Here is a 7,885-nt window from a genome sequence, read left to right as displayed (position 1 = left end):
TATTATTATTATTGTTTGTTAGCTAAGTTGTTTGTTTTAATTCTTTAGTGTGAACTTTACATTTATTCTTAGCTCTTGTTCTTGCTTCTTACTGTATAACTGTTAAGATGTTTTGATTTTTTGGGGGGGGGGGCGCAGTGGTGAAGCTCGCCTAGGGCACCAAATGTGCTAGGTCCGCCCCTGCACACACACACACACACACACACACACACACACACACACACACACACACACACACACACACACACACACACACACACACACACACACACACACACACACACACACACACACACACACACACACACACACACACACACACACACACCCTCTCTCTCTCTCTCTCTCTCTCTCTCTCTCTCTCTCTCTCTCTCTCTCACCCTGCGGGCTCGTCCTGGGTATCGTCTGCTCTTGAAACACAGTGACGACGATCTGTCCTCCAGCTCCACGCGGGGGCTGAACTCTCTGAGAAACAAACAACATGTCAGCCGCTGCAGAGGGTCCTAGAGGAGGGTCCTAGAGGAGAGGCCTCGTGAATATGACCCGGTGTGATACCTGCTCTGTGCGGCGGCGGCCCAGCAGCAGCAGCAGCAGCAGCAGAGCCTTGAGGGTGACGGCGGATCTGAAAGCATCAAACACACATTTGAGTCTCTGAGTGTTTCGCGGTACTCGCGCGCGAGGAGGAATAAAGGCGTCTTTTTGTTTCTGTCGTGTCTCTCTCTGAGGTTTCAGTGGGAGGTCTCTGACAGGAAGCACGGTTTCCTTTTCTACAGAACTCACACACTCTCTCAGTGTGTGCGTGTGTGTGTGTGTGTGTGTGTGTGTGTGTGTGTGTGTGTGTGTGTGTGTGTGTGTGTGTGTGTGTGTGGCTGCATCGAAAGAGTGTTGAGTCTAAAGCATGTTTGCTACAGCAACATAATATATAAAGTACTTACGAGTGTTGTCTTGTGTGTACTTTATGCTTCTTGTTGTTGTCGTGCCCTGTATGCGTTAGAGCTTTATTCACTTAACAATTTAAGATGTTGCATTAAATATAATGTTTTATTAGAGATTCAAATATTATACAGAAGTGTTAGTCTGACTTGTCTTTAAAGCAAACCCTAAACACCGTCCCTGCCCTGAGCACAGAGAGAATACCGGGAAAGGAAATCAATACAAACAGTATAGTATGTCAATAATAACAACGCGCTCACTCTCTCTCTCGTGGTGCAAAGCCAACACTAAGTACTGTGATCTGAGTTTCTCAATTGTAAATGTCTTGTAATATTATATTGACCTGGCATGAATCATGTCTTCTCTTTCCTGAGATGAATGTACTTGTCCTTGTTCACATAAATACATACATTATAACAACAACAACAACAACAACAACAACAACAACAACAACAAAAACACCTTCACCTTCACCTTGACTCCTGAACGCTCAGTAGTCCAGAGGCCTGTACTACGAAGCCAGATGTTCTCTTAGCGGCTAACTTCAGGGTAACTCTGGGTTTCCGGTCCTACGAAGCTGGTTCTCTTTTTAGCGGGCTAGATCTCCATGGTAACTGATGCTGAGCGGCTAACCTGCCCGGAGCAGGATAGGTTGCAGGCTAAGAGCTCAACTCAGTGAAAGCACCGCCTGCTGACCAATCAGAGCTCAGCGTGCGGAGTTTAAAGCGATCAAGTCATATCACAGGAGAAAGGAAATACAGAAAAGCTGCCGTTGCAGGAAAGACGGCCGGCAGAAATCACCGACTGTGTGAACGTGAACATGAATAGAATATCACCTCCATCTTCAGAGCAGTCTGACTATTATAACATTAGCGTTAAGAAAGCACTTAAATATCGGCCACAACATAAGTAACTGGATCAGAGTACATTAAGTACAGTCCGCGGCATATCACTTCATAATGTATCATATCTCCTGATCTGAGTCACTGAGCGTGTCTGGCCGTGCAGCACTCACAGCGTCACAGACTGGATGCAGAAGTATTATTTTAACAACACGTTAAGTTGAGGAAACTCTGGAGTCAGAGGTAATGAGAGTCAGACGGTGTGTTAGACGGGCAGTGATATCATGAACCTGTTGATGGACGCATTCAAACACGTGTTCTGTTCCAGCTGTGTTCACCTCGCAGCTGCAGCTCTGAGGCTTTGATCCTGATCAAGTGTTTAAGTCATGGATGTTTAAAGTTTAACTTCTTCATATGTCTGATATTAGAGTTCACTTTTCATTCAGGAAGTATGACGCTGCGCTGTCAGTGCGCTTCTCCATGTTTGTGATTGGTCGAATGCTCCAGATACCACCCCTCTCATGTGAACGCGCACCTAGCTAGATAGGACACGGCTGGCTGAGCGATCCACTTGATAACCCGCGTCGTAGGACCGCTTAGCGAGAGCGCGTATGTTTTGGATTAGGCCAACCGGCTAACTCCAACATATCAGGTTAGGTTGAACCGGCTTCGTAGGACAGGCCTCTGGAGGACGCTCCTTATTGGACTACCTGAGCCACAGACTGAGACCTTTCTAAAGCAACACGTGACCTCAGGTCATTCGGCCAATGGGAAGGGGCTTACACCCAGTTTCCACTGGGTCCGTCTGCGGCGGGTTACGGCTGCGGCGGGTTACGGCTGCGGCGCGTTACGGCTGCGCCGCGTTACGGCTGCGCCGCAGTTTTGGTCCGGCCTCCTCCGACGTCATACCCTACCGGGCGCGTTTCACGAGCGGTTCAGAAGCATTACGTCGTGCATGCCGGCTCGCAGTTCTTGTTGATTTGGGCATATTTCCTGGACATTTGTACTTCTACAAGAAAGTAATTAGGCTACGTAGTTAAATGGTTGTTTATTGTTGTTATTTCGTATTTTGTTGTGTTGTAGACGACAGACATAATTAATAATAATTGTAATAGTCCAGTTAAAAACAACATGAATCAAAGATGGGTTGCTGTATTTTAGTGGTAAAAAAAAGCATTCATCATCAAAATGATTCTATAACTTACACACAGTGCATGTACACACAGTGCATGTACACACAGTGCATGTACACACAGTGCATGTACACACAGTGCCTGGAAACCGAAGGGGTACGCTGGTGTTGTCCTTTTAAAAAAGATTTGTTGTGTCATAAAATCAAGTGTTTTTCCACTTCCAATATAAAAACTTCGTCGTCCATTGTGCGTGTCGTTGTGGAGACGATGTAGTGATGTGAAGGGGGGTCTGCAAATTAGTTTATTCGGGGGGTGGGCCGGATGCTGTCACCGTTCCACTTCCGGCCCGACATTACCTTACGGCTGCGTCGCGTCGAAAAATAGACTTCAATCCTATTTCGAGCGGAGCCCAGTGGCAAGACGCTTCTGGGACGCTTCCGGCCCGTCCACAATACAGCGTCGGAAGCGTCGGAAGCGTCGACAACTCCAATCTGCCCATTCACTTTAAATGGGGTGACGTCACGTAGCCTCGCTTTTTCGCCGAACTGAATTGTGGGTAGCAGAGCGGTCCGTCTCCGCCGTCTCCGGCGTCAGAAGTTGAATGTTCAACTTCTGACGCCGGAGACGCCGGAGTAGCCAGCGCCAGCCAATCAAATCCCGTTAATGAAAATCTGACAGCTGAAGCCGTGGCCAATCAAACCGCGTCTAAGCTGGGAGAGATATCCCGCCGTTCATTTCTATATTTCAAAAAAAGTTGGAGGAGAAACTAACTATCGCCGTAGCAATCACCCGGTTTTGTATGACCAGACCCTCTTCACCTCCCGGGATACAAACCGGAGGAACCAGCATGGAGGGAGGTGGCAGAGGCAGTGGGGGAAACTGGTAGGTTTTCGCCTGTTTGGGGAGTTTATATATATATATATATATATATATTGCTCCCATAAAATCCCCGGGGTTTTTTGCTTTGTATGTCGGGGGCGGGAGAGTCATGTGATTGGTTGTTGGTCGTGTTGCTTGAATAAAATCCCCAAGCTCCAGACACGCCCAGCTCCAAGCTATTTTTGAAGCTGTAGTGTGGACGCTCCGTTATGAGCCATAACGCGGCGCGTTTGGTGGAATAGCACCCATCGACTAGAGTGGCCGCGATCCTTGCGGACGCCGCGCCGCAGCCGCAACGCGCCGCAGACGGGTCCAGATTTTGATCAAGGGTAACGGGTGGAAAATGTCCTTCCAATATAATAAAATACAAATGATTTGCAATAAGCACATATGCCGTTAATAACAGTGCAATATACACCTGCTTGCTAAATCTTAAAAACGGTTACAGATGTGTATTTTGTAAATTGTGTAATTATAATAATAATATATATATATATTGTACCTGGACAGCATTTGTTCCTCATGTATTCAACAAGCAATAATATCATTTTGAGATTTTGGGAGAGCAATAAATCGGAATCTACGAACAGTTAATTCATTTTATAATTTATTTAGAATAATTTAGTTTTGTTGGTGTTTTTTTTAAATGTATTTAATTATATAATTTCCCCTTCATGTCACCGCATCGTGTGAGTTTTCATATTTGTTTAAGCTTGTAAGAAATGTTTGTTTACTTTGAAAGCGTGATATAAAGTAAACGTTATGTTGTTATTGTTATTTAATCTGCAGGTAAATGAACTCACTTGACTGAATCATGATCTTCTTCTTCTTCTTCTGCTGCTCAGTTTTGAGGGTAGATTTCCCGCACACAGAAACAGATGTGATGCTTCAGGGACAACACTGAGACACAGAGAGGAGCAGGGCAGGAAGTAGAAGAAGAGGAGGAGACAAAAGATGTGGGTAGAGAAGCAGAAGAAGAACAGATATATTACTTCCTGTCCGTCTTTGTCTGTCGTGTCGATACAGTTTGTTTTAAAATCTTTTACAGGTGACAGATGAGGGGGGGTATGAAGAGAGACAGGAAGTGAAAGAGTGACGTGAGAGAAACCACAAGCATCCGTCTCTCTGAGCGACAGACACACACACACACACACACACACACACACACACACCACACACACACACACACACACACACACACACACACACACACACACACACACACACACACACACACACACACACACACACACACACACACACACACACACACACACACACACACACACACACACACACACACACACACTGTTGAACTCATAACACTCACACAGAGAAGTGATATTAAGTCTAGAGCAGTTCTGCAAAACACAAACCAAAACATATTTACTTTTTATAGCCACATGACAGTCATGGATATAAAGCTAGATACAAACCAAACTACAAACAATATCTACCCAAATATAATCCCAACTATATACTGTCTGAATACAAAAGAACTACATCCGAAATATAAACGTAGCTGCAGCCAGAAAAAGCCCAAACTATGAGTAAACTACAGCCAAACTGCAAACCCAACCACAGCTATGATCGAGACAATACACATCAGGCTTCATCTTTCTAACCTCTCCCTCAGCACGAATACAATTCCAAAAGTATGGAAGTCTGCGTATGTCTTGCCTTTACTGAAAGGAGGGGAGGCAACTATTTTAAATAACTATAGGCCAATCTCTAAATTGTCAGTTCTGGCTAAGGTTCTTGGACGCCTAGTGAGTGAACAGGTAAAGGAGTTTTTATGTATAAATGACATCCTGTCTAAACATCAGTCAGGATTCAGAAAGAAACACAGCACCATCACTGCCACAATGAAAGTGGTGAATGACATTACTACTATTTTAGATAATAAGCAGAGTTGTGCAGCTCTGTTTATTGACCTTTCCAAAGCGTTTGACACCGTCGATCATCTCATCTTAAAGCAGAGGCTACTCAGTATTGGCCTATCCAGCCTTGCAGAGGGGTGGTTTGTGAACTACCTCTCTGAAAGGTCCCAATGTGTTCATTTTGATGGACTGTCTTCTGAGTGGTTAAACATTTCTAATGGTGTACCACAAGGTTCTGTTTTAGGACCACTTTTATTCTCCATATATATTAACAGCGTAGATGATAATGTGGATGAAGCTACTTTACATTATGCGGATGATACTGTGATGTATTGTGCAGGTCCCTCCATTAAAGAGGCTGTTGTTAAATTACAGGCTGTTTTTAACACTATTCAGACTCAGCTCTCTGAATTACAGCTTCTTTTAAATGTGGATCAAACCAAGGTAATGCTCTTTTCTAAAGCTAAAAAGACACCAGAGCCTGTTTTAGATATTGTAACTACGCAAGGAACAAAACTTGAAGTTGTTACCTGTTACAAATGCCTGGGTATCTGGCTTGATGATTGTCTCTCTTTTAAACTTCATGTCAATAACCTGCTTAAAAACTGAGGGTGAGGCTAGGTTTCTTTTTCAGAAACAAGTCCTGTTTCTCGCTTGAGGCCAGGAAAAGGCTCTGTGACCTTTGACCTGTGCTGGACTCTGGGGATCTGGTCTATATGAATGCACCTGCCCATTGCCTGGTCCAGTTAGATGCTGCGTATCACAGCGCAAACTGTAAAGCATTAACCCATCACTTGCCTGTATGCAAGGGCTGGTTTGCTTTCACTAACTGCACGGAGGCTCAGTCACTGGTACATTTTTATATACAAAGCCATGTTAGGGAAACTTCCATCTTATATCTGCTCCCTGATCTCACGGAGAATTGTAAGTGGCTACTGCCTGAGATCGAATGCTGTGGTTTTATTACATGTGCCAACTGCTAGGACTGTCTTAGGGAAGACGGCTTTTAGATGCGCAGCTCCTCTGTCTTGGAACAGTCTGCAAATTAAATGGAAACTGAGCAATCTGGTGCCACTAAATGTTTTTAAAGCTCGGTTGGATGCTACTCAATCGGAAGCTATTGGTACCTGTTTATGTGGATAATTATGTAAATGATGCTGTATGATGTCCTTTTGTTTTCTATTTATGTTTTTATGTTTCATGTGGAACTACTTGAGCAGGTCTCCCTTGAAGAGAGATCAATGATCTCAATGGGATTTATCTGTATAAATAAAGGTTTGAAATTAAATGAAATGAAAATCAGGCTTCACTCAGGCTTCATCGGGCTTCATCGGGCTTCACTCAGGCTTCACTCAGGCTTCACTCAGGCTTCATCAGGCTTCATCAGGCTTCACCAGGCTTCATCGGGCTTCACCAGGCTTCACTCAGGCTTCACTCAGGCTTCATCAGGCTTCATCAGGCTTCACTCAGGCTTCACTCAGGCTTCATCAGGCTTCATCAGGCTTCACTCAGGCTTCACCAGGCTTCACTCAGGCTTCATCAGGCTTCACTCAGGCTTCACTCAGGCTTCACTCAGGCTTCATCAGGCTTCATCAGGCTTCACTCAGGCTTCATCAGGCTTCATCAGGCTTCATCAGGCTTCACTCAGGCTTCATCAGGCTTCATCAGGCTTCACTCAGGCTTCACTCAGGCTTCATCAGGCTTCACCAGGCTTCACTCAGGCTTCACTCAGGCTTCATCAGGCTTCATCAGGCTTCACTCAGGCTTCACTCAGGCTTCATCAGGCTTCATCAGGCTTCACTCAGGCTTCATCAGGCTTCATCAGGCTTCATCAGGCTTCACTCAGGCTTCATCAGGCTTCATCAGGCTTCACTCAGGCTTCACTCAGGCTTCATCAGGCTTCATCAGGCTTCACTCAGGCTTCACTCAGGCTTCACTCAGGCTTCATCAGGCTTCACTCAGGCTTCACTCAGGCTTCATCAGGCTTCATCAGGCTTCACTCAGGCTTCACTCAGGCTTCATCAGGCTTCATCAGGCTTCACTCAGGCTTCACTCAGGCTTCATCAGGCTTCATCAGGCTCCATCAGGCTTCACTCAGGCTTCATCAGGCTTCATCAGGCTGTGATGTGTGTGTCTGTGTCTGCCTGTGGTGTAATTGTGTGTCTGCCTGTGGTGTAATTGTATGTGTGTGTCTGTGTCTGCCTGTGGTGTAATTGTA

At 45.3% G+C, this 7,885-nt stretch overlaps 1 long non-coding RNA gene across 1 annotated transcript; it reads right to left on the bottom strand.

The window, feature by feature from the left end:
• Window positions 1-383: 383 nt before the first annotated feature.
• On the bottom strand, window positions 384-4,801 carry LOC117443729 (uncharacterized). The gene is made up of 3 exons (XR_004551711.2): window positions 4,591-4,801; window positions 556-622; window positions 384-465 (listed from the first exon to the last, which is right to left on the bottom strand). It is a non-coding gene; the product is annotated as an uncharacterized lncRNA (long non-coding RNA).
• Between the last annotated feature and the right edge of the window lie 3,084 nt (window positions 4,802-7,885).

This window comes from Pseudochaenichthys georgianus, unplaced genomic scaffold (genome assembly GCF_902827115.2).
Source record: "Pseudochaenichthys georgianus unplaced genomic scaffold, fPseGeo1.2 scaffold_668_arrow_ctg1, whole genome shotgun sequence".
NCBI classification, from domain to species: Eukaryota; Metazoa; Chordata; class Actinopteri; order Perciformes; family Channichthyidae; genus Pseudochaenichthys; species Pseudochaenichthys georgianus.
Note: the sequence above shows the minus strand (reverse complement) of the source record. Positions and strands in the feature narration are given on the sequence as shown.